Source organism: Melozone crissalis, unplaced genomic scaffold (assembly GCF_028551555.1).
Source record: "Melozone crissalis strain CALT ecotype California unplaced genomic scaffold, PUWL_Pcris_2 ptg000017l_1, whole genome shotgun sequence".
Taxonomy (NCBI): Eukaryota; Metazoa; Chordata; class Aves; order Passeriformes; family Passerellidae; genus Melozone; species Melozone crissalis.
This window is the reverse complement of record NW_026535795.1, coordinates 14668915-14694857: the sequence shown is the minus strand read 5'-3', so window position 1 is coordinate 14694857 and position 25943 is coordinate 14668915. Positions and strand designations below refer to the sequence as shown.

Genomic DNA, 25943 nt, shown 5'->3' with positions numbered 1-25943 from the left:
ATAAAAAAAAAAATAAAAAAAGGCTTTTCTCTGTGCCGTTGCCATGTGCAAACCCACACAAACACCAGGAAAAGCCGGCGCCGGCTCCGCAGAGCCCGTGCCCGCAGAGCCCCTGTCACAGGCAGAGCCGGCAAACAGGAGAAAAATAGATTTTCCCTTCAGCCCTTCCAGACACATGACTGAGACTTATTATAGCAATAGCAGGCACAGGGGGCTGCAGAGGCTGTCCCTGTGTGTTCCTGCCCTTGCTGCTGAGCCCCTTCCCTCCCCAGGACGGTGGGGCAGGGTCTGTGCCGGCTGCCCCAGGGCCCAGCACAGCTCGGGAAGGATTCTGGGCTCAGGAATCCCTCAGGCTCCAGGGGGAGGGAAGCCATGGAGCAGGGCTCCATCAGGAGATGGTGCTCCTGAGGAGCTTCCAGAAGGGAAAGGTCCAGGGAGAGCTCAGAGCCCCTTCCAGAGCCTAAAGGGGCTCCAGGAGAGCTCAGAGGGACTGGGGACACGGGCCTGGAATACCAGGACAAGGGGAATAGCTCCCACTGCCAGAGAGTAGGGTCAGATGGGATTTTAGGAGGGAATTCTCCCCTCTGAGGGTGGGCAGGCCCTGGCACAGGGTGCCCAGAGCAGCTGTGGCTGCCCCTGGATCCCTGGAGGTGTCTTGGGCCAGGTTGGACACTGGGGCTCGGAGCAGCCTGGGACAGTGGGAGGTGTCCCTGCCAGGGCAGGGGTGGCATTGGATGAGCTTTAATGTCCCTCTCAACCCAAGCCATTTTAGGATTTCCCTAGGATTCCCAGCTGTTTAGCTGGCTCTGAGCCTGGTGCATGTTCCTGACCTCCCAGTTTGCAACAACACAACAAAAACCACAGAATTTGTGTGTGCTGGTACTGGCAGTCCTTCCTCCTCCTCCTTCTCTGTCTCCTTCTCCTCTTCCTCCTCCATCCCCACCCTCCAGCCCAGCTCTGGGGGGCCATGGGCGCACACTGCCAGGGGCAGCAGCTCCAGCAGAGCAGCCTTTGGGATGATTATCCTGTATGCCCTGATCTCCAGAGGTTTGAGAATACCAGCATATCTGGCTATGCCCATTTCTGAGTGCATCTGTAACGACCCAGGCTCCCTGGAGGAGGGAAACAGTGCTGCTGCCCCTGGAGCTCCTGCCCAGCCAGCTGTGGGTTGTCATGGAGACCACATGTGTCACATCTGTCATTCACTTCTCCCCAGGCCTGTCAAAGAACCCAGGTCACCCCAGCCTTCCCCACTGGGCTGTGTGCCCACCACGGGTTTCGCTCTCCCCTCTGCTTTGATGCCACTGTACCCCCAAAGAGCGGCTGGGGTGGCTCCTTTGCCAGCAGCCAGGGGAGGGGCAGCACCCCAGGGCCTGGGCAGGGCAGGGAGCTCCCAAAACACTGCTGAGAACAGCAGTGACAGCAGAGGGACACAGGGCAGGTGGCACTGCTCACTGAGTCCTGGAATATCCACCCAGTGCAGTGTGCATATCACAGCTGGGAAGGGCTGTCTGTGTGTCCTGTGTGTGTCTGTGTGTCCTCTCTGTGTGTCCTGTCTGTGTCCATTTGTCCTGTCTGTGTCTGTGTGTCCTGTCCGTGCCCGTGTGCCCTGTGTGTCTGTGTGCCCTGTCTGTGTCTGTGTGTCCTGTCTGTGTCCTGTCTGTGTCTGTGTCTGTGTCTGTGTGTCCTGTGTCTGTGTGCTCTGTCTGTGTGTCCTGTGTCTGTGTCCATGTGTCCTGTCCGTGCCCGTGTGCCCTGTGTGTCTGTGTGCCCTGTCTGTGTGCCCTGTCTGTGTCTGTGTGTCCTGTCTGTGTCTGTGTCTGTGTCTGTGTGTCCTGTGTCTGTGTGCTCTGTCTGTGTGTCCTGTCTGTGTCCATGTGTCCTGTCCGTGCCCGTGTGCCCAGGCTCCCCTCAGGCCCTGTGGCCCCAGGGCTCAGAGCTGTGCCCTCCCTGTCCTCTCAGGGCTCCTGGGCACAGAGCCAGGGCAGCACCTGCTGGGCCCTGCAGAGCCACGGCAGCCCAGGATGGTTTGGGTGGGAAGGGATTTAAAAATCATCTTGTTCCACCCATGCCAGGCACAGCTCTGGCTTCACAGACACCTTCCACCAGGCTGGACAGGTCCTGGATCCCCACCCAGCCCAGCCTTGGGCACTGCCAGGGATCCAGGACAGCCACAGCTGCTCTGGGCACCTGTGCCAGGGCCTCAGCAGCTGGCACAGCCCCTGCCCTGCCCAGGGCACCCAGCCCTGCTCAGCACAGCCCTGCAGGGCTGGTGTAAGGCCACCTGAGCAGGAGGCTCTTCCAAGGTCACTGCACAGGGTGTGGGGCAGGGTAAAATGAGGAACCACCCCCAGTGTGGGTCCATTGGGGATCAGCTGGACCCACAGTGTTTCTCTTGATTGCACATGAAGGGGTTCACAACCCCATTCCCAGAGCCAGCTCACTCAGAGCCCCTCACTATGGAGCCAGGCTGGGAGAGCTGAGGATGGTCACACAGGGGATGAGAAGGATCCAGGGAGAGCTCAGAGCCCCTTCCAGTGCCCAAAGGGCTCCAGGAGAGCTGGAGAGGGACTGGGGACAAGGGCCTGCAAGGACAGGACACAGGGAATGGCTCCCACTGCCAGAGGGCAGGGCTGGATTGGATATTGGGCAGGAATTGTTCCCTGTGAGAGCGGGCAGGCCCTGGCACAGGGTGCCCAGAGCAGCTGTGGCTGCCCCTGGATCCCTGGCAGTGCCCAAGGCCAGGCTGGACATTGGGGCTTGCAGCAGCCTGGGACAGTGGCAGGTGTCCCTGCCCAGGGCAGGGAATGGGACTGGATGAGCTTTAATGTCCCTCCCAACCCAAACCATTTGGGGATTCCATAATTCCCTGAATCTCCACTTTCCTTCATCACTCCTCCACAACTTGAACTCTTTCAGCCAAGCGGAGAACAGAGGGCAGTGAGTGACCCCAGGGTTGTGCAGCCCCTGTGCTGTGCCTGTGCCTGCTGGGGGAGCTGGGGCCGTGCCTGGTGGCACTGGGGCACCCCCAGGGCTCAGGGCCAGCCGTGCAGGGTGGGGTGGGTGCTCAGGGGTGATGCAGGACAAAGGGGTCAGCCCCAGGGAGCCCCTCCAGGACAGCGGCTTTTCCCCAGCAGACACCAGCCCAGAGGAGCAGCTGTGGCTCCTCCAGAGCTGAATCCCTGCCCAGGTGCCTCCTGGAGCAGGAAGGATTTGTCCTGCTCCCAGGCAAAGCCCTTGGGTGTGCCTGGAGAGGCTCCTCAGCCAAGGACAGGTAAACTGGCCAGGATCAGGATCCCCCACTGCAGCCCAGACTGGCTTTGGCTCCTGGCAGGGATTGAGCTGCAGCCCCAGCCCTGGGGGAGCCTCCCCAGCACCTGCAGGGATCCCTGCACAGAGCACCCAGGGGTGCTGGCCCTGCTGAGGGGCTCCTGGGCCGTGACACGGGGTCAGGACACTGCTGGGGCTGTTCCTGAGCCAGCACATCCCACACTGCAGGTCCCTGCAGGGCAGAGGGCAGGGAAGGAGCTCCAGAAGAGAGCCAGGCATAGAACTCCGTGCCAGCCTGCCCTGGGCCCTGGGAGCGAGCCCTGAGGGGCTGGGCTGGGCCCCAAGGCTGCACCAGCTGCTGCCTCTGCAGCAGAACTGTGAGGAAGCTCCAGCTCTTCCCTCCATGAAGAATCCAGCCTTTGTCACCCTCAGGTGACAAGGAGGGGCTCCAGGGCAGGACTGCCCCCTCACAGCTCTGCTGCAGACATGAAGTGCTGCTCCCAGCCCAGCACATCACCCATCCCAGGGGCTGCCAGGCACTGAACAGGGGAATAGCATGTCCCCAGCCTGTCCCCAGCATGTACCCAGCCTGTCCCATCCTGTCCCCAGCCTGTCCCAGCCTGTCCCCAGCCCGTCCCCAGCCTGTCCCCAGCCTGTCCCCAGCCTGTCCCAGCCTGTCCCTGTGCCCCAGTGCTCAGCCTGGCCAGGGGAGACATAAGCTCCCACCTCCTACCTGGGGCCAGAGGAATCTGTTCTTTCCCTGCCCCAATGTCTTTCCCTGGCTGTGTCCATGGCCCCTGACCCTGTGCCACCCTGTGTCTCCTGTGCCAGCCCGTGTCCCCTGTCCCCACGGCCGGAGCTGGAGGTGGGTGCTGAGGGCAGGCACAGAGCCCATCCAGGAGGGGCTGTTTGAGCACTAATTAGATCCCAGGAAACCTCCAGCCCTGCTGCCCCCTCAGGACATTGTCCATGCCTGGATTGCTGCGTGATTCCCATCTCCATAATTCACCCGAATCCTCGGGAGTGGCTCTGGCGGGCTCAGCTCACGACTCACCGGCTCTGATCCCGCTGCAGCGGCGTTAGAGAAGCCAATGGCACGGGGGGGACACGGGGATGCTCCGGGCATGGATTCCCCATCCATCCATCCATCCATCCATCCATCCATCCATCCATCCATCCATGAGTCCGTCCATCCATCCATCCATCCATCCATCCATCCATCCATCCATCCATCATCCATCCATCATCCATCCATCCATCATCCATCCATCCATCATCCATCCCTCCATCCATCCATCATCCATCCATCTATCCATCCATCCATCCATCATCCATCCATCCATCCATCCATCCATCTATCATCCATCCATCCCTCATCCATCCATCCATCCATCCATCCATCCATCCATCATCCATCCATCATCCATCCATCCATCATCCATCCATCCATCATCCATCCCTCCATCCATCCATCCATCCATCCATCCATCCATCATCCATCCATCCATCCATCCATCCATCCATCTATCATCCATCCATCCCTCATCCATCCATCCATCCATCCATCCATCCATCATCCATCCATCCATCCATCCATCCATCCATCCATCATCCATCCATCCATCCATCCATCATCCATCCATCATCCATCCATCCATCCATCATCCATCCATCCATCCATCATCCATCCATCCACACATCCATCCATCCATGCATCCATCCATCCATCCATCCATCCATCCAGCCCACCAGGTGTTCCCAACCTGCCCTCCTCTTCCTCCCTCACCCCAGCACAGCAGCGCTGGGAGGAAGAGGAGGGGAGGAAGGTTGTCCCCGGGGCTGGCTGGGCTCAGAGCCCTGTGTCTCCTGAGTCCCGGCTGTGGCCAGGGCAGGGCTCGGCGGGGCTGGGACCTGAAGGGAGCTGGGATTGTGGATGAGGGGAGGGGACAGATCCTGCTTACAGAGGTGGCACCCGGTGTCATCTCCAGGGACAGCCCATCGACCCCGACCCGAGCCAGAGACAGGCGGGCAGGACACCAGACACAGCCTCCCAACATCCCGACACAGCCTCCAAACATACCGCGTGCCTGGGGCCATCCTCTCTGTCACACCTGAGGGACGGGGACAGGAACCGCCCCTCACTGTCACATCTGCGGGATGGGGACAGGAGCCACACCTTGCTGTCACACCTGCGGGACAGGGACAGGAAACGCCCCTCACTGTCACACCTGTGGGATGGGGACAGGAGCCATCCTCGCTGTCACATCTGCGGGATGGGCACAATCGTGCCCAGGTCCCCACATGTGTCCCCCCAAGGCAGGTGGCAGAAGTGTCCCTTTTCTGCCCCTTTTCTGCCCCTTTCCTGCCCTTTTCTGCCCCTTTCCTGCCCTTTCCTGTCCCTTTCCTGCCCTTTTCCTGCCCTTTTCCTGCCCTTTCCTGCTCCTTTCCTGCTCCTTTCCTGCTCCTTTCCTGCCCTTTCCTGTCCCTTTCCTGCCCCTTTCCCGGGTGCAGCCAGAGCTGAGTGCAGAGCCCAGCACAGCTGGGGCAGCACTGCCACCCCCACATTCCTGGGGCACCCCCCTCCAGCTGTGTGACAGGAGAAGGGAGTTGAGGGGACCCTAAATGCCCCCCAAGTGCCCCTCCATGGCCTGCCAGCCCTGGGTGTTGGGCAGGAGAGGTTTCAGGGAGGTTTCAGAGAGGCTTCAGAGGGGTTTCAGAGAGATTTCTGAGAGGTTTCACAGAAGTTTCAGAGAGGTTTCAAGGAGATTTCAGGGACGTTTCAGAGAGGTTTCAGGGAGGTTTTAGGGATATTTCAGGGAGGTTTCAGAGGTGTTTCAGGGAGGTTTCAGGGAGGTTTCAGAGGGGTTTCAGGGAGGTTTCAGAGGGGTTTCAGAGAGGTTTCAGGGAGGTTTCAGGGAGGTGTCAGGGATGTTTCAGGGAGGTTTCAGGGCGGTTTCAGAGAGCCCAGGGCCCGGAGCAGGACAGAGCCCTGGCTCAGGACGAGCCCAGGCATTCAGGGCTCCCTGTGCCTCTGTGCTGTGCCTCAGGGGATCCAGCACAGCCCCACCCTGAAGCCTCAGCTTGAGGGGCTGCTGCGAAGGGCTGGAGCCACTGCCAGGCCCCAGGCTCTGCTGCACCCCGTCCCCAAGGCTGGCAGCGCCCGTGGGAAGCAGACCCTGCCCTGGCTCCTCGGGCACTGCCAGCAGGGAAAGGTGCTCTGCAGAGGCACTCAGAGCCCAAATTAGCCACTCTGGGCTCAGTCTGAGATTCTGACAGCGGATGCCAAATTTATTTCCAAACGCACAGTGGAAATGTCAGCGTGCTGGTCGGAAGGAATCGGGTACATGCTCCCTTTTAAATAGCACCAAGCATATGGGAGGAGGATGATTAGATTGCTTCCAAGCTGCCAAATTTCTTTGCTGCAGCTAAAAATCTTCTCCAAAATGTCCCAGCCCACAGTGTTTCTCAGCAATGGAGTCTGTGCCGAGGCTTTGCCATTGACAGTTGTGCTCTGAGCAGGAAAACACAGCCCTGCCGAGCCTCCCGGGGGTCCCACTCCCCAGGGCTCTCCAGGGGGGGCTCTGCCTCCTCTCAGGAGCTGGAGAAATTCCTCCCCTCCTGCCAACCCACCCTTTGTGAGGGAGCAGAGCTCCTGATGTGGGATCACAGAATATTTTGGGTTGAGAGAGACCTTAAAGCTTATCTGGCTCCAGCCCCTGCCATGTACATCCAGCAGCCCAGCAGTGCTGGCAAACCAGGAGAGCAGGGAAAGCCCCTCACCTCCCTGGGCTTCCATGGAAATGTGTCCTGCAGTGTCCCAGCTGTGCTCCAGCACAGGTCCCTGCAGCTCCCACCCTGACTCAGCCAGGTGACAGCACAGGTGACAGCTCAGGACAGAGCAGGGCATCCTCCACTGCCCAGGATGGGGCTCAGGCCTCCTGCTCAACAGGGTGTGGAGGCAACGACGGTGGGAGGAGATGGGGCTGTGCTCTGGAGTCCTTGCTCAACCCTGAATGTCCTGCCTGGCTCAAGACACCCAGAGCCCAGAAATTCCAAGGCATTCCCTCCAGATCACCCCAGATCCCCCTCAGCTCAGGGGGAAGCAATGGGGGCCACCAGAGCCATTTCCTCAGGATGAGCAGCCCAAAGCACTGTGATGTCCCTCAGCCCAGCCTCAGGAAAGGGGTGACCTTGGGATCACCCAAACCTTCCCTGCCCCATGGAGGGACTGAGGAAGGCACAAACAGCTCCTCTGGGTCTGGCAGGGGGGTCCTTCCCCCCACAGGTGACATTGAAGCTTCTGCAGGGAGCAGAGCATGGTGGCCTTCCTAGGAAAGGATATGACCAACATCCCCAAACCCAGGGATGGTTCCCTCTCCCACCCAGCCTGTGGGAATTCCCACCAGTCCTGTGGAATTCCTGGTTCACTAAGGACCAGACACACACTATCCCTCCAAAACCAACCTCCACCAGACACCCTCACTCTCCCAGCAAGACCTGAGGGCACCAGGAGCCGTGTCCTGCCTTTGGACGTGGGGCTGACCTGTGACACCTCAGGGCCCTTCCTCCTGCCAAACACCCAGCCATGGATCACACACGGATCTGCTGGATCCCAGACCCTAGATTCCCTCTCCTACACCTGCACTGCCTCCCCATAGTGCTCTCCATGCCCAGGACACCAAGAAAGGCACTCAGTGATGCCAGCCATGCCAGCTGTGCCAGCCACCCTGTCCCTGCTCAGCGGGCAGAGAGAATGCAGCGCTGGAAGGAGACAGAAGCCCCAAAGCAGCAGGGAGCAGAGCATCACCTCCATGGTGCCAGGCAGAGCCCTGTCCTCAGGGCATGGTGCCCAGAGGGTCCCCATGGTCCCTCCTGGCAGGGAGGGGTGCCAGAGGCAGGACAGGCCCAAGGTGCCCGGGCAGGGCAGGGTGTGGGGCCCAGCCCGTGGGAGCGCAGCCGCTGCCGGCTCCGCTCGCTGCCCACGCTGCCGCGTGGCGGGTGGGAGGTTTCCTCTGCATTGCAAATCCTTCTGTGTGAGTGCTGCAGTGCTGCTCGGGAGGAAAACAACCCCTCTGGAGCCAGCCCAGGGGTCTGGAGCAGCACCAGCACCTCCTCCTGCCCCAGGCAGGCCTTGGTTCCCTTGCCAGGGTGCCTGGCTCGGGAGATAAAGCCAAAGCTTCCCTGGCAGGCAGCCTGGCGGGAGCAGCACCAGCCGTTCCCATTTCCCTGTGCTTGTCTCTGGCACAGACAGCCCCAGCTGAGCTCTCCCTCCAGACCTGGGAAGTGGGAGGAGGAGGAGGAGAAGGCAGAGGGAAGAAGGCTCGCTGGTCTGCGGCAGCTGGCTGGAAGCAGGACAAGGGCTTGGGAAGGGCAGAGCATCCCTGGGAGCACAGGTCAGGTGCTGTGGGGACTCTGCGCCACAGGGACACGGATCCAGGTCTGGGGGAACTTGGATTGGGCTGGGGGGACCTGTTCCATTTTGGCATCTGCTGTTGGGCAAGCTGCTCACCTGCGCAGGGCAGGGTCTGTGCTGAGCCCCAGGAGCAGGGCTGCCCCTTCCCAGAGCTGTGATTCCATGCTGGAAGCCATCCACTGCCAATCCCAGCCTGCTGATGCATCCCCACACTGCCAGCCCCTGGCAGCTTTCTCCTCCCAGACTCATGGCACTTCCCAGAACCCACAGAGAAACAACCCCCACATCTGCTGGTGCACGAGATCCCTCATTACCAGGGGTTTGGGAGCCACCCAAACATTTGGCACAACTCTCCAGGAACACAGAGACTGGATTTGTGTTCCTCAGGGACTGGTGGATGGAGAAATCCAGGGACAGCATCCTCCTTTCCAGGGAACAAGTTTTCAGGGGATTCAGCCCAGGGCAGGAGCACTGTGGAGCCAAGATTCAGGAAATGCAGGGAGCCCCTCAGGAGGAGATCTGCCCCTAAAATCCATGGCTCTTCCTGCTCTGGGCACTGGGACCGAGCAAAGGGGATGCAGGGAGGGAGGGGGGTACCTCTCACAAGGGACAGAAAATTCCTGTAGGCTTGGCCCAGCCCACCCATTCCTAGTGGGAATGTTGATGCTGATGAGAGCTGAGGAGGAGGAAGACTAAAACATCAAACCCTAAAAACAAGGGACAGCAAACCCTGGTAGCAGATCCGTGTCTGGGGCAGGGTCCTGGGGAGGATTCCAGGCACCAAAGCCTCTGGGATGAAGTCCTGAGGGATGTGTGGGGTCAGGATACACCTGCCCTCAGTGGAGCCTGTGGGTCTGGCTCTGCCCCATCTTCCCACCCCAGCATCTACCACCACACCCTTCTGGATTCAGGCAGCTCTTTAGGACAAATCCCTCCATCCATCCATCCATCCATCCATCCATCCATCCATCCATCCATCCATCCATCCATCCATCCCTGCCTTTGTTCTCCAGCCATCTCTTTGCCCACAGTTTCCTCTTCGATCTCCACACAAACCAAGTCCATTGCCTGCCTGGATCTCTGCCTATCCCAAAGAATCCCCATTTATCCTCTCCTGAGTGCCCAGGGGTTTCTCCCAGGTGTGTGCCTCCTGCTTTGGCTTCAGCCAGGAGATGGATCTACAGAGCTTTGCTTGCACAGACCCTGCTCTGAAGGCATGGCCCAGGCCACAGACACCAACCCTTAACATCCATCCTGGCCTTTCCCAGTCCCCAGAGCAGGAAATGGCACCATTCCCACCCAGGGGTATCCCAGTGGCACAGGCAGGGCAGGAGTGCATCCCATGCACACAGCCCTGGCCTGACCCTTGAGCAACACAAGTAAAGCCATCCCAGGGCTCTTGTACCATCTCATCCCAGGTGGAGAGGGATTGGAGAGGGATCACCACTCTCCTGGTCAGGAGCAACAGGAGAGGCTGAAAGGAATTGAGGAGAGAGGCTGGGGGGCACAGAGGAGAGAGGCTGGGCACACACATGTGGAGTTTTTTCCCTCACCCTTTCCTTACAGGATAGAGAAAGGAAAAAAAAAGAAGGAAAAAAATAGCAAAATAAAGCAAACCCAACAACTCCAATTTCTCTCTTAATGAATAAATGAAATGCATCCCAAGAGGCAATTAAGCGCTTCGAACCAAACATGTGTCACATACATTGAAAAAACAGCCCAGAGAGAAATCCAGCAGCTGCAGAGAAGGGAAGGAGGCAGCTGATGGCTGCTGGGGGCAGGGAGCTGGGGCTGCTGCTGCTCCCACCGTGGTGTTGGGGTCCCCCAGGGGAGGGGAGTCCCCCCCAGCGGGTCTGGGGACCCCCCAATACCCAGGGGCATTCCCAGAGGTTTCTCCCACTCTAAGGACATCACTGTCCTGTGAACCTTTCACCTTTGTGCCCCATGGGGACTGGCACCATTTGCTCCAGGTCTTCCTTCCCACATCCCAAAGCAAGTTTTGTCTCACGCTCCCTCTTGATGTCACCCCCAGGGAACCCCCAAACCCACCCGACCTCCTGTCCTTGTCCCTGTCCCTGGTGCTGCCCAGAGTGTGGCTGTGTCCCAGCCCTCAGCAGGCACTGCCCAGCTGACACTGCTGGGAGGAGGAGGAGGTGGGCTGAGGAAGGCTTCCTGCCTACAGAGGGGCTGTGATTGGGTTGGGCAGGGCCTGAATCCTCACCCCAGCACAGCAGCCACCCCATGGGTGTGTGTCCGACCTCCATCCTCATCCCCAAATCTCCTTCACATCCCTGCACCACTGCCAGAGCCTTGATATTGGGAGAGCCATCCAGAATCCAGCCTGCAGAGCTCCTCTTCCAGAACGGCCCAGAAGGCTGCAAAGACCCCTTTGATTGGTCCAAAGAGGTGCAAAGAGATCAGCTTGGCCAAAAACCCCCATGGATTATGGTGTGACACAACTCACAGCAGCAGCTGCAGTGAGGAAATGCCGTGCTGGGAATGCCTGGGCTCCCCACACTGAGTGAGCTCTCTGGGGAAGCTGTGCTTTACTTCTGCCTGGTGGCACTGCAGGACAGGGAACCCACAGCAGCACAGGGCACATCCAGCAGGACAGGGCACTCACAGCAGGGCAGGGCACAGCAGGACAGGGCACCCACAGCAGGACAGGGCACCCACAGCAGGACAGGGCACACCCGGCAGGACAGGGCTCCCATTGTCGCAGACATCTTTAATGAAAAATCCTTTCCTTAAGGTTTTTCCTCCTGAGAAGCTGAGAGGCCTCAGGAACAAAATGTAAACAATGGTTATCTGCTGCTGTGGAATGCAAGAGGTGCATCTGTGATTGGCCCACGTTGGATGTTTCTAATTAATGGCCAATCACAGCCCAGCTGGCTCAGACAGAGAGTCTGAGACAGAGCCTTTGTTATCATTCCTTCCTGTTCTATTCTTAGCTAGCCTTCTAATGAAATCCTTTCTTCTATTCCTTTAGTATAGTTTTAATGTAATATATATCATAAAATAATAAATCAGCCTTCTGAAACATGGAGTCAGATCCTCGTCTCTTCTCTCAACCTGAGACTCCTGTGAACACGGTCACACTCCCACAGCAGCACAGGGCATCCACAGCAGCCTCTGCAGCATTCCCAGCCCTTGGGCTCCCACAGCTGCTGCCAGGCTGTGTAGGACAATCCCCTGACACGCTTTGGGTGCTCACTGGGGTTTCTGCCCATCTTGTCTCCTTGGGAGGCCAAACCCAGACTCTTTGTGTGTTTGGGTGGGCTGGGCTGATGGAGCTGGTGTCACCTTCTGGAACACACCAGGAAATCTTTCCTGATGCAGGAAAGCCATGGGATTTATTCCTCTGCAGGTCTGCCCTGTGTGTTCACCCTGCCTGTGTTTTCAGAACACGTCCCTTCTCCATGGGCCAGCAGCTGCCACAGCTCTACCCAAGCACAGAGCCCTGTCCTTTCCTGAGGGGGAACACAGGCTTCCCCTGGGCTGGCACGTTCCCTGGCCAGTCATGGTGCTGAGCCCCTGCACCCTACTCGTGCCCAGCATGCCCACAGCGAGCCCAGAGCTCGGGGAGCACATCCCAGGCTGAGGGTGCAGAGCCCAGGGCAAAGCACGGCCAGGGCAGACCCAGGGAGCCCCAAGGAGCCCATGCTGGGCTGTGGGTCTGCTCCCCACCTGGGTCATGGCTGGGGCTCTCTGTGGGCTCTCCTCCCTGCCCCAGGGACACCTGCAACAGTGCCCTGCAGTGTCCACAGCAGTGTCCTCCAGGCACCCTCTGTCCCCACGCTGGGGCACTGCCAGCACCTCACAGCAGCTCAGCCCTGTGCCCTTAACAGCCCTGTGCCCCTGCCCTGCCAGCAGCGTGTCTGCTGCCACCCTGGGCAAAGAGCAGCACCCCACGGGAGGACATAACCCCCAGCGTCCACAGACTCCTCGTGCCCCTGACCCACGGAACCCCCAGAGCCACCCCGTGTCCCCAAAGTCCTGCCCCGAGCACTCACGGGCTGGGCGTGGCTCTCGTGGGTGGCACAGATGCTGCAGGTGGCACAGCTCTCGTGGGTGGCACAGCTCTCGTGGGTGGCACAGCTGCTGCAGGATGCTGCCGTCATCCGCGGCGGGCAGGGGGACGCTGGTGGCCCATGTGCTGGCTCTGGGTGGTGGCAGCTCGGTGACCCTTGGGCTGAGGAGGGACAATGCACACGTGAGCCCAGGGAGCTGTGGGTGCGCCCCAGGCTCTGCCCTGGCTCAGGGCACAGAGCTGTTAAGGTGGGAAGGACCTGCTGGATCACCAAACCCAGCCAGCACTGCCACCATGTTCACCCCTGTCCCCAGGTGCCACTCGCCTTTTGAGCACTGCCAAGGACAGTGACTCCACCACTGCCCTGGGCAGCTGTGCCAGTGCCTGAGCACCCTTCCCATGAAGAAATTTTCCTTAATACCCAAACTAAACATCCCCTGGCACACCTTGAGGTCATTTCCTCTCATGCTGCCCCTGCTCCCAAGGAGCACAGCCTGAACCCCCCTGGCTGTCCCCTCCTGTCAGGAGCTGTGCAGAGCCAGAAGGGTCCCCCTGAGCCTCCTTTTCTCCAGGCTGAGCCCCTTCCCAGCTCCCTCAGCTGCTCCTGGTGCTCCAGGCCCTTCCCAGCCCCGTTCCCTTCTCTGGACACGCTCCAGCCCCTCAAGGTCTTTCTGGTTGTGAGGGTCCCAAACCAGCCTGGGGCTCCACAGAGCTGCTCTCAGCAGTTTGAGGAGAAATGGAGTTCAAGGCTTAAGAGCCAGAGATGGCACCAAGAAGGGCAGGGCACCTCCCTGCTGCTCTCTGCCAGCCTGGCTGCCACAGCAGGGACAGGCACATCTGTCCTCCCCATGCACTTCCCAAAGAGCAGCTTACACCCAGATCAGATTAGGGGAAGAAAACTGCATTGCAATAAATCCAGGGAGGGAACTGGCTGCTGGGCCTTTAATCTGAGAGGAGCCTTCAAGATAAGAGCATTAGGAGGGGATGAAGCAGTCTTGGTACAGGGATGGTGGGGCTGGTCCCTTGTCTGGGATTTGGCAGAGGGAGAGATGGCTGTGCCACACCCTGGCACTGGGAGGGTCCTGCCACATGTCCTGCCACAGCTGAGCAGCTCTGCAAGGCTGCAGGACAGGGCACAGCACCCAGAGCACTGCTGCAAATGGCAGCAGCTGGAATCCCAAGCGGGAAGGACAGCACGGTGCTCAGTGGGATGTGTCCTTCCATGAGGGGACCAGCCCCGAGTGCCCCTCAGCCCCAAGCAGCCACGGGACCCCTTCTCTGGAAGTCCCTCTCTGGAGCTGGGAGGCGCAGTGCACAGGGCAGGGCTCTGCTCCTCCCCCAGAGCCATCCTCTCCTGGGGACCTCCCAGGGTTGGGATGGGATGGGATGGGATGGGATGGGATGGCATGGGATGGCATGGGATGGGATGGGACAGGAGCTGCTCCACAGGGCAGGAAGGAGCTGCCTGCTCTCCAGCTCGCTCTCTGGGAGAGGCAGGCACCTTCCCCGTGTGCCTGTAGAGAGAATCCCCACAGCAGCACTGGGGGACAGGAAGGGGAAGGGTCCCCCTGCATCCCCGGGAAGGAGGAGGGGAGCTGCCTGCTCCCACCCCCTGCAGGAGCCCCCCGGGATGGGCTCAGCGCTGAGAGCTCAGGGAAGGCCTCCCCTGCCAGGGGCAGGACAGCTGGGCACCAGTGCAGGCTGGGGAGGAGGGGACAGTGACTGGGGTGGCCCCTCCTGTGCTCTGCCAGCTCAGCCAGAGATGGATGGAACCGGCCCTGCAGTCTGGTGTAAGTAATTGAGGGAAGAACATTTGTAAGGCAGGAGACAGCTGGATTAAAAAGGTGAAGCCCAAAAAGCAAATGAAAAGAGAATCACTGATGATGGATGGGAAGGCAGTGCCCGAGTCCAGCTTCTCCCTGGATGCACTGGTGAGCAGCAACAAGGCAAGGTGAGCTGAGATCAAACCACAGCAAAAACCTGGGCAGCTGTGGGGGGGTTGGAATCACAGATAAATAAAGGTTGGAAAATCCCTCTAAGGTCATTGAATCCAGCGCTTAACCCAGCACTGCCAAGGCCACCACTAAGCCATGGCCCCAGGTGCCACAGCCACCTTTTCTGAACACTTCCCAGGGATGGTGAATCCAGCACAGCCCTGGGCAGCTGTGCCAGTGCCTGAGCATCCTTTCCATGAAGAAATTTTCCATATTATCCAATCTAAACCTCCCCTGGTGCAGCTTGAGGCTGTTCCCTCTCATTCTGTCCCTGTTCCCCGGAGCAGCTGTCCCCTCCTGTCAGGAGCTGTGCAGAGCCAGGAGGGCCCCCTGAGCCTCCTTTTCTCCAGGCTGAGCCCCTTCCCAGCTCCCTCAGCTGCTCCTGGACCCTTCCCAGGCTCATCCCCATCCCTGGCTGCAGAGGCTGTGCCTGTGGAGAGGTGCCCAGGTGCCAGTGCTGCCTCCCCTGCCCTGCCAGGGCCTGCCCCTGCCCCCGCAGAGCTCCCGAACATCTGCTGAGTGTTCCCCGAGGCACTGCAGCTTGCTTTGCTAATTGCTGCTGATCAGATGCTTCCTTGGCAAGGTGGGAAAGACATTTGGGTCAGAGAAAAGTAAATTGAATTTGTAAGACAGAAGAACTCCCAACTGCTCGGTCTGCAGGAGGGGCTGAGCAGACCCAGCCCCACCCAAAGCAGGGGCTGCTCCCCCAGGGCAGAGCCCTGGGACGGTCCCATCCCTGCTGGGGGAGACCAGAGGAGCCAAGGTGAGCCCACCTGAGGAGGGTCAGACTGTCAGAGCAGGACATCACAACTCCAGCACCCCAACATCCCCTCTGTGACCCTGCCCCTGCCAGCCTCTCCACAGCTGCCACTGGAGCCCCTCACAATGCTGTGCCACCCTCCCTGTCTGGATGAGGCCACCACCAGGACACCTCCACACCCTCCCAGCACAGCCCAGGGCCCATCTCCCCACACTCTGATGCACATCCAGGCATCTCCAACAGCTGCAATTCTGTTCCCCATCCCTGAACAGCAGCCAGAGCCTCCCAAACCATTCCCTGCCAGCTCTGACACTCAGCTGGTCCCAGCAGCTCACTGTCCCACTTGGTTTCCTTAACAAACCAGTTTGCCCCAGTGCCCTGGACGCCTCAGGAGACCCCAAAGCATTCTCCAGGAGGTTTCCCAGACTGATAACCACAAGCAGACTGATCTCAGTGGGCACTCTGGGAACAGTGGGCACTCTGGGGACAGTGGCACCAGGCTGTCCCCACACACTGTGAATGCCCCCACACGCTGCAGGTCCCAGCAGTGCACAGCATCAGCACCAAGCCCTTCCCCAGCATGGCCAGGGAGCACCCCCTCTGCCTGCAGCTGGGCATCATGGGGCATGGAGGGGCAAGGCTGTGCCAAAGAGACCCCAGAGAGTCAAGAGAAGAGCCAGGGAGTGTGCCTGGCTCTCCCAAAGCCCTGGCTCATGGCCCTTGATCCCACCCATGAGGACAAGGAGATGGAGCAGCCCAGGAGCCTCCATCTGCCAGGGATGGGGACAGTGGCTATGGCAGTGCTCAGGCTTGGACATCACTGCCTGGAGAAATGCCCTGGGCCATGCCCAGCACCCTGTGGGCAGTGAGGGGCACACAGCACAGGGGCAGCACATCTGGACAGCGAGGGGCACACAGCAGAGGGGCAGCACATCTGGACAGTGAGGGGCACACAGCAGAGGGGCAGCAGCCCCAGCCAGCCATGAAGCAGAGCTCCAGGATCACCATGCCAGGATCTCTGAAAGCACCCCTGGAGCACCAACAGCCCAGGCTGGGATATTGCAGGAGTCCAGTCAGGCAGCACAGAGCACCTGGTGTGCCCAGCCTGGGGACACTGCCCTGGGCTCTGAGTCACCCTCCAGGGCACACACAGCCCCAGTGCCAGTGCCCTGGAGCAGGTTCCCCTTGAACCCGACAGAAATGCAACCAGGAGAGGGGGCAGGGCACAGCCAGCCCTCCACCAGCTCCAGCCCCCAGGGCAGGACAGCTCCAGAGCTGCAGGAGGAGCAGCAAGGCAGGAACCACTGGGCACAGCCAGGGCGGAGGTGGCACCATGCCAGGGAGCAGCTCTGCCACTTCTGCCACGGCCGAGGGACACTGGCACTGCTCAGGGACACTGCCACTGCCGAGGGACACTGTCACTGCCAAGGGACACTGCCACTGCCGAGGGGCACTGCCATCACTGAGGGACACTGCCATCACCATGGGCACTGTACTTGCTGAGGGATGCTGCCATTGTTGCAGGGCACTGCCATGGCTATGGGGCACTGGCACTGCAGAGGGCACTGCCATGGCTGCCTGTTCCTCCCTCAGCGTGGCTGTTCCATGTTCCCAATTGAGTCAGTTCAGCTCTTCCTTCCTCCAGCACTGAGGGCACCGAGCTGGAACAAACCCACCTGGCCAGGGAGGCTGGACAGGCTGTGGGGGCACACAGGGTGCTGTGGGGACATGCAGGTTGCTTTGGGCACCCAGTGCCAGCCCCCAGCCACACCTCAGCTGTGCCCACACCTCCCCACAGCCTGGGGGGAAGGCCTGGGCACAGAGAGGTATCTCTGGAGCAGAAAGCCGCCAGTCCAGGCACGGCTCCGCCATTCCCTCCTCACCTTGCCCATTTCCCATTTCCCGTTTCCTGTTTCCCATTTCCCATTTCCCGTTTCCCATTATTTCCCATTTCCTATTTCCCATGCTGCCTGACCGTCTTTCCAGCTAATTACCCCCGCTCCTGCGGGCACAGGCCACGTGGCAGCTGGCATCTGCACCGGCTCCAGAAACGACCTTGGCTGCTCAGAGGACAGCAGGAGCCTCTCTGCCTGCCGGGCTTCCCCCAAGGCAGACAAGGATCCTCCAGCGGGGGGGGGGATGAGGAGCCCTTCCAGCCCAGGAACACTTCCAGCCCAGGAACACTTCCAGACCGGGAACCCTTCCAGCCCCAGGAGCAGCAGCCTGAGGAGCCCTTCCAGCCCCAGGAACACTTCCAGCTCCAAGAACACTTCCAGCCCCAGGAGCCCTTCCAGCCCCAGGAGCCCTTCCAGCTCCAGGAACACTTCCAGCCCCAGGAACAATTCTAGCCCCAGGAACAATTCCAGCCCCAGGAACAATTCCAGCCCCAAGAGCACTTCCAGCCCAGGAGCCCTTCCAGCCCCAGGAGCCCTTCCAGCCTCAGGAACACTTTCAGCCCCAGGAGCCCTTCCAGCCTGAGGAGCCCTTCCAGCCTGAGGAGCCCTTCCAACCCAGGAGCACTTCCAACCCAGGAACACTTCCAGACCAGGAGCCCTTCCAGCCCCAGGAGCCCTTCCAGCCTGAGGAGCCCTTCCAACCCAGGAGCACTTCCAGCTCCAAGAGCCCTCCCAGCCCCAGGAGCTCTCCCAGCCCCAGGAGCCCTTCCAGCCTGAGAAGACCTTCCAGCCCCAGGAGCCCTTCCAACCCAGGAACACTTCCAGCCCCAGGAGCAGTTCCAGCCCTGCTGCCAGCTCTGCTCTCCCAGCTCAGGAACACTGACCTGTGGCTCCCTGCCATGCTGGCGGTCACTGTCACCTCCCCCTGGACCCCCAGCACTGCCTCCCTGCAGAAATCCCCACTTTCAGGTTTGGAGATCTTTCTCCTGCAGTTTCCCACCCCAGTCTTGTGGCAGCACTGCCCTGAGCCAAGTCTGGCTGCATCCCCTGCCAGCTGGGCCATGGAGAGGGGGCTCAGTGGAGAGAGCTTTGGGAGGAGCAAGGGCTGGGGCTGGGGTCCTTTAGGGAGCCACCTAGGGTGGCATTACTGCCACTGTCACAGCCTGTCATCCCTGGAATGGGGAGAGGTGGAGCAGAGAGGAGGCAGACACAGCAGCTCTCTGGGGTGGCAGCCCCTGGGGACATCTGACAGAACAGCCCCGAGCTCCCCAGGATGGGAGGGAGCTGTCAGCTGGCACATGGCAGAGCCTGGGGCTGGAGGCAGGGCTGGCTGGCCGCAGGGAGGGACAGGGGCCAGCTGAGGTCATGGGCAGTAATGGGACGAGCGGGAATGAGCTGGGCATCCCCTCCTGTGGCACAGGGGGGGACATGGGGACACCTCTGGCACCTTGCCCCCTGCCCTGCTGGGATGGAGGGCAGGACAGGCAGTGCTGGGGGCTGGACATGCTGAGGGACTCCAGAGAATGGGGGTGCTGGGTGCTGCCCATCCTCAGGAGCTGGGGCAGGGCCAGGGCAGTGCCTGGCCAGGTGTTTCACACCTCCCTGTCCTGACCTGGCTGCCAAAGGCTCAGCAGCTTCCCAAGCTCCTGTGGCACCTGGGGAAATGCCCCCTCCAAACACCTCGGTGTGGAAGTGCTGGAGTCCCCAGGGGCTCGGGCAGTGACACACAGGTGACACACTGAGTGTGTCCCCACTCCCAGGAGCTCAGCAGCTCCTCCTGCCTGGCTGCTGCCTTCACCTGGAGCCCACCATGGCACAGCTGTGTTTGTGTGGGGGGTTTCCTTCAGTCTCCTCCCTAAACAACCCCCATCTCCCTCACCCTTTCACATCTGCACATCCCTTTGCCTTAAAACAACAACCAAGGCCCTTCTGTGAGGGGCTCCCTCCTGCCCTGCTGCAATAGAGAGAAGAGGAAAAGATCAGGGGAAAATTTGCTTCTCTAGCACCTCACTATTGCTCCAACTCTGTGCTCTCCATCTCATCTCCATCTCATTCCTCATTCTCCTTTCCAGAAGCTGTCTGTAGCCCTTGGGTAACATCCTCCTCTCTCCCAGAGCCCATGTCCCCTCCTGCCTGTGCCACCAGAGACACATCACACAGCCCTGTGATGTCAGGCTAATGTACAGACAGCCCTGTGTGCCTGTGTGCCAAACACCAACAGCCAGCTCTGCCCCACACCTGCTGATTCAGGGAGAGAAGAGGCAAAACACATCTACAAATGAATTCTTGCTGTCCAGCACACACACACAGGCTGGGCTTCCCAAGTGGCTGAGCCAGGGACGTACAGGGTGCCACTGACCCCCACCCCACTGAGCCCTGGGGGCAGCCCTGGCAGGTCCCTGTGCCCCAAAGTGCCACCTTGCAGCCTGGGCAGGATGCGGGGCAGCTGCCAAGTGCCCCCTTACAGCAACCCAAGCAGCTCCACCCCAGGTTTGGCCCAAGGCAGTGTGAGGATGGATTTGCAGGAAGCCCCCACCCGCTGGCAGGGCAGGTGCCAGGGCTGTCCTGATGAGCCTGGCACCCCACATGCCACATCCCTCTCCAGCCCTGCCTTGGGGCCTGTGGAGCCCCCAGAACCTTCCACTGCTCTCTCTGCCTGAGGAGGGGTTTCTCTGATCCAAGTGAGGCAACACATTCCTGGGTAGGATGGAGGATGAGCCCCTGCCCTGCCAGCCTGGGAGCAGCCCTGGCACCAGCCTCCAGCCTCAGGAAACCTCCCCAGGGACCAAGTGCTGACCCTTCCAATCCCTCAGAGCTTGGGATGAGCACAGACAAGAGCCATCCTTGGAGTGCTTTGGATGTATCCAGCACCCAAAGATGGATGGGCACACACAGAATTCTGTTCCCAAGCCCCAGGTCTCCCCTGGGTGCCAGCAGGGTCACACCCCAATGCAGGCAGAGCACCCTGTGACCCTGGAGGATGGACAGAGCAGCCCAGCTGGGTGACGAGCCCTTCCAGCCCCCAGCCAGGAAAGCAGGCAGAGCTCCTGTCCCTCCCCTCCCCCCAGAGCCCAGCACCGTTTCATTTCCATCCTCACCTCCTGCTCCTGCAGTGGCTCCACAGCCAGCCCAGCACAGCCCTGACCCTTCCATCCCCCAGGCCCTCTGCGGAGCCAGGGCTGTGTGTGCTGCCAGCACAGGGGGAGCAGGGGCTGAGCCACCAACCCCAGCCCATCCAACCCAGTGCCACGCTGGTGTCACCATTGTCACTGCTGGTGTCACCAATGCCACTGCTGGTGTCACCATTGCCACTGCTGCTGCCACTACTGCCACTGCTGCTGCCACCATTCCACTGCACCCAGAGTGCAGGAGGGAAGGCAGGACCTGTCCTGGGCTGGGCCCTGCTTTGTCTAAAGCTGCCAGTGGTGCCTGGGGCCACCAACTCGTCCCCGGGGAGCGTGACAAGCGTGGCAGGCTGGCAGGCGAGCCCACGGCAGTGATGAGGCTCCGTGTGATGCCTCAGGCTCTTGCTCACCCCGGCTCCGTGACTCACAACCCTGGCACTGCAGGAGGGGCTGGGGGGTGTGGGGGACACTCACCCAAGCACGGGGGTCAGGCTGGGACCTTCTGCCACCAGCAGGCAGCCAACAGCAGGTCCTGGTGGGGGCAAGAGCTGGGCAGTGAGCTGGGCACGCTGTGGGACAGGCTCTGCCACAGAGCTGGACAGTGTACCTCTCTGGATCTGGGAATGTGTGAACAAAGGCCCTGTCCCACAGGGTGACCCTGTCCCACACAGTGACCCTGTCCCACAGGGTGACCCCGTTCCACACAGTGACCCTGTCCCACAGGGTGACCCCATTCCACACAGTGACGCTGTCCCACAGAGTGACCCTGTCCCACAGTGACCCTGTCCTACAGGGTGACCCCGTTCCACACAGAGACCCTGTCCCACAGGGTGACCCTGTCCCACAGAGTGACCCTGTCCCACAGGGTGACCTTTTCCCACACAGTGACCCTGTCCCACAGAGTGACCCTGTCCCACAGGGTGACCCTTTCCCACACAGTGACCCTGTTCCACACAGTGACCCTGTCCTACAGGGTGACCCTGTCCACACAGTGACCCTGTCCCACAGTGACCCTGTACCACACAGTGACCCTGTTCCACACAGTGACCCTGTCCCACACGGTGACCCTGTCCCATAGTGACCCTGTCCCACAGGGTGACCTGGTTCCACACAGTGACCCTGCTCTGGGGTGATGTGACACTGTGACCCTGCTCCCTGTGGTGACCCTGCTCCTTGGACAGAGACCTGCTCCATGATGACCCTGCTCTGGATATTGACCTTGTTCCATGGTGGCCCTGCTCTGTATGGTGACCCTGCTCCTCTGCTTTGTCACCTGCAAGCCACCCACAGCCAGGCCTGGTTTGAGGCTTGTCTTCCAGTTCACCCCCAAAGGAGCTCTCCTCTCCTGACCCACAACTTTCTGTATGAGCAGAGACTGCAGTGAGAGCAGCTCCTGAGGCTCCTCACTCCCTGCTCTGGCCATGCTGCCCCTCCATCCCACAGACACCTCCAGCTGCTCCTCCAGGAGCTGGGGGCTCTCACTATCCCGTCTTGGGGTGCAGCTGTGGGTGGGTTACCAGAACAAGCTCCAAAACTGGAGCATGTGGCTCCTGAAGCCTCCAGTGACTGCAGCCTCCCCACAAAATCATGTCCTTTCTCCTTTCTCCTTTCTCCTTTCTCCTTTCTCCTTTCTCCTTTCCCCTTTCTCCTCCCTCTGGCTCTGGAGCAGATCCTCAGCATCAGGGGAGCTGTGGGGGTCTGGGACTGGGGGAGCACGGCTGTTTTCTCTCAGCTGGCCTCTCGGAACGCCCCGGACGGCTGTGCCCTGCTAATGGCAATGTGGGAGAGAGGCTGGGTTTGTGTGAGCCGGAGTGAGCGGAGCCCCGCTCGTCATTAGCGGTGAGTAAAGCGCGGTGAGTCACTGCTGCCATTAGCACACTGCTGAAGGCAGGCAAATGCAGCAGGAGAGGGCAGCTCCTCGGAGACACTGCCTGAGCTCCTGCCTTCCACCGGCACCTCTGCGCTGTCCCCGGGACGGCTGTGTGCCCCGCCCGCCCGCGGGTGGCTGTGCCCAGGCTGTCCCCAGGGCTGGCACCCTGTCCGTGCCTGCCCCGCTCCCTGAGCTGCCCGGCTGCGGCGTTTCTAAAGGTCAATGCATGCAGGACACTTGTGCTTCTCCCCAGCTAATTGGCGCTAAAGACACGGCCGGCACGGAGCTGCTCGGTGCCACCCTGGCGAGGGCAGTGTGACCCTGTCCCACTGCTGCTGCCCCGGCTCTGTCACAGCCTGACCCTGCCTGTCAGCCCTGCCCCGGAACCCAGAGCTGTTTCACAAACAGCACCCGAGGCCACGCTGTCACCACTGCCTGTCCCCTTCCTTGGGCTCAGCCCCACAGCCACTGTCCTGTCCACTGCTCCTGCAGAGCAGGGGAGCTGCTGGGAGCCCTGGGAACCCAGCTCATCTCCAGCCCCGAGCCCAGCTCCATCCCCAGCCCTGAGCTCAGCTCATCCCCAGCCCCGAGCCCAGCTCCATCCCCAGCCCTGAGCTCAACTCCATGCTCCGCCCTGGGAGCTCAATCCCCAGCCCTGGGAACTCCATCCCCAGCCCTGAGCCCAGCTCCAACCCCAGCCCTGGGAGTTCCCTCCCCAGCCCTGCCTTGCTCCTGAGTTCTGTCCCAGGCCCACCCAGAGGCTCTGACACGGCTCAGCCGTGGCCTCACACCAAACTCCTGCTCCACACGCTGCTCTGGCTGGCCCAGCTCAGCCTCTCCCTGCCCATCCCACCCGTGGCTGCTGCTGCTCTCTGCCTTGTCTGCTCACCTCACAGCCTCAATCCCTCTTCTTTCACTTCTTGTTTTTCAACCTTTTGGCTTTTTTCCATGCCTCTGCTCCAGGCTCATTGTATCCTGAGCACTGAGAACACAAACACGAGCACATTCAAGAGCAGAGCCCTGCTGGGATGGCCATGCCCTGGGGGGTTACCCTGGCCCCAGCCCATCCCAGCCCCAGTGTGGCCATGCCCAGCTGGCGCTGCAAAGGGCCCTGGTGACCAGGCACAGTGCCCTGCCACTGCCACCACTGCGGGGACAGCAGGAGGTGACCCTGCTGCTGGGGACGCTGCGCTGGGTATCACAAAGAGAAATGAAAATGCCAAAGCTCCGAAGAAAGCAGAAGGCTCGTGGAGCCTGAGAGCAGAGAGAATTCCTGCAGGCACCAGGAGGACCCTGGGCACAGCCCTCATCCCTGCCCTGCTCCACGCCGCCACCCCAATGTGCTGCCCAGGCTCCAGGGCGAGACACTCCGATCCTCCTATTCAAACGGATTACAAATTACTGTCTAATCCACTAATTAGGACGGGAAGATGAGTGTGCCTCTGACAGTGCTGTTTAGCAGCCATTTAGCGATGGCTGGGAAGGCAGCGTGGCCGCGAGCACCGCACGGTGAGCGGCCGCATCTGCTCCAGCAGCGAGCCCGGCAGCGCCCCGGGACCCCCCCGGGATCATCCCTGCCGCCAGCAGCTCTGCCCGACCCCATCCCCGCTCCCAGCGCTGCTCCTGCCCCGCTGCAGAGCCCCCCCGCTCCCACGGATGTCCCCGGGCCATTTGGCTCCCAGCCCCGCTGCCATTACTCTGTATTTATTTAACAAAATTAAACCCTGCTTAGTGGGGCCGGCAAATCGGATCTGCCGCTGCCGCTGCCGGGAAAGGCAGCCTGGCACCGGGCTGGGGCCACCTCAGCGGCCGTGGGGGCACACGGAGCTCTCTCCTTCCCGGGAATGGGCAGCAGCACAAGCCCGCAGCTCCCTGGCACCCCGGCTGCTGTGTGACAGAGGCTGACTCTGCCTGGGCACGACTCCAGGAGCAAAGCTCCGTGCTGGGCTGGGCTCCCCGAGAGCCCTGGTGGTGCCAGGCATAGTCATGGCTCAGAGAGGAGCCCCCAGCCCTGTGCCCGCCTGCTGGCATGGGGGCTGTGGGGTTTGGGTGATGCCAGGTGTGTGGGGGCTGCTCTGGAGCCCTCCTTCAGGCAGTGCCCAGGCACGGGACACTGCCCCAGCCAGGAGAGCCCTCGCTGTCCCTGGCAGGGCCCCTGTGTCCCCTGTAGCTCCTACAGGACCAGGCTCCTCTCTCCTGGCTGAGGGACCTTCTCTGCGTCAGGCAGGAACAGCTCTACAGCAAACTCATCCATTCCCCAGCATCAGAGCCCTTCCAAACCACCCCAGGGCTGGGCATAGGATGCTCAGCTCCCATGGGGCAGAGCACAGAGCCAGCAGCACAAACCACATCCCCAGGGCACCAGGGCAGGGATCCCCCTGCCCTCCAGACCACTGGGACCCCCTTGGGTTCTCCCAGCCTGCTGCCCCTGGGCACTGGGCCAGCCCTGGCACAGCCCTGGCACAGCATCACCCAGCACAGGATTGCAAAGCCACTGGAAGGCAGAGGGAGGGGGAAGCCTCAGGTGCAGGCACAGGCACCCAGAGAGGAAAAGCTTCATCACAGAGCTGGGCCCAGCCATCACCAGAGGAGCTACAGTGCCATTAATGAATGCTTTCCATTTTAATGAAGTTGATCTACCTCTAAAAGCTCTTTATGCCCACAAACATACGAGTTGAGAGAGAACAGGACCTGCAGCCACATTTTTACAGCATTTGAGCACGGTTTTTGCAGCCACCTATTTCCCAGCAAAGCAGCTGGGGGAAGAACATCCCCTGAGCAGGCTGCAGCCACTGCACTGTGCCAGTTACACCTGGAGATCCATGGCCTGCCAGGAAAAGCGAGATCCTCTGTTCCCATTATGATAAAAGTTAGAAAAACAGTGAATTTCAGTGAAAAAGCACATACTGTCTTTTGTCAGCTGGGGAGGAGATGGTGCTGGCAGAAGGAGGTGCTCAGGGGGTGCTGAGAAGCCCCTGCCCAGCACAGCCCCCTGTGCCCCCTGCTCCCATCCCAGCCCATGGTGCCAGGCAGGCTCTCACAGCAGGAGCTGTGCTGGGGCTGCCTCCAGCCCCCAGCAGCTCCCTGCCTGCTTTGCCAGCTAAGGATCATTTTCCCAATCTCCTGTTACTCCTGGACAGGGTGCCCTGGGTTTGATTCTCTGGCTCCTCTCCAGTTCCACCTTTCCCAGCACTCTCAAACAGGAGAGTTGGAGCTGGATTTAAACCTGGCATGACCTCCTCAAACACACAGGTCTGGATTTGTTCCTCCCTTCTCCTTGGGAATCCTGTGGAATTCCTGTGCCCTGCCAGCAATGCCAGCCCAGGTGTCAGTGCCAGCAGCCCCCTGGGGAGCTGCTCCTTCCTTCCTGCAGGGGAGGACACACACAGCCACCTCCCCAAAAACATCCAGCTGAGCAGAAACCTTCCCATCCCATCTGCAGAGCCAGGCAGGAGCAGGAATGGCACTGGAGGCGCAAACATGTCCAGGGACAGGACAGATTTCCTCCAGGAGAGGCAGGCAGGGGCTCTGAGGGCTCCTGTCACGGTCTGGGTGAGGGATCCCTGGGTGAGGGATCCCTGGGTGA

At 60.6% G+C, this 25943-nt stretch overlaps 1 protein-coding gene across 5 annotated transcripts in view; it reads right to left on the bottom strand.

Moving 5' to 3' along the window:
• Positions 1–25943, bottom strand: part of DLGAP4 (DLG associated protein 4) — a 156555-nt gene that overhangs the window by 113301 nt on the left and 17311 nt on the right. For 4 of the 5 annotated variants that reach the window (XM_054274862.1, XM_054274864.1, XM_054274865.1 and 1 more), the window contains exon 2: positions 12697–12875. The exons of the other annotated variant lie outside the window; for it this stretch is intronic. The gene's annotated coding sequence lies outside the window, so the exon portion shown is untranslated. The remainder of the gene's footprint in view (positions 1–12696; positions 12876–25943) is intronic. 5 annotated transcript variants of the gene reach the window in all.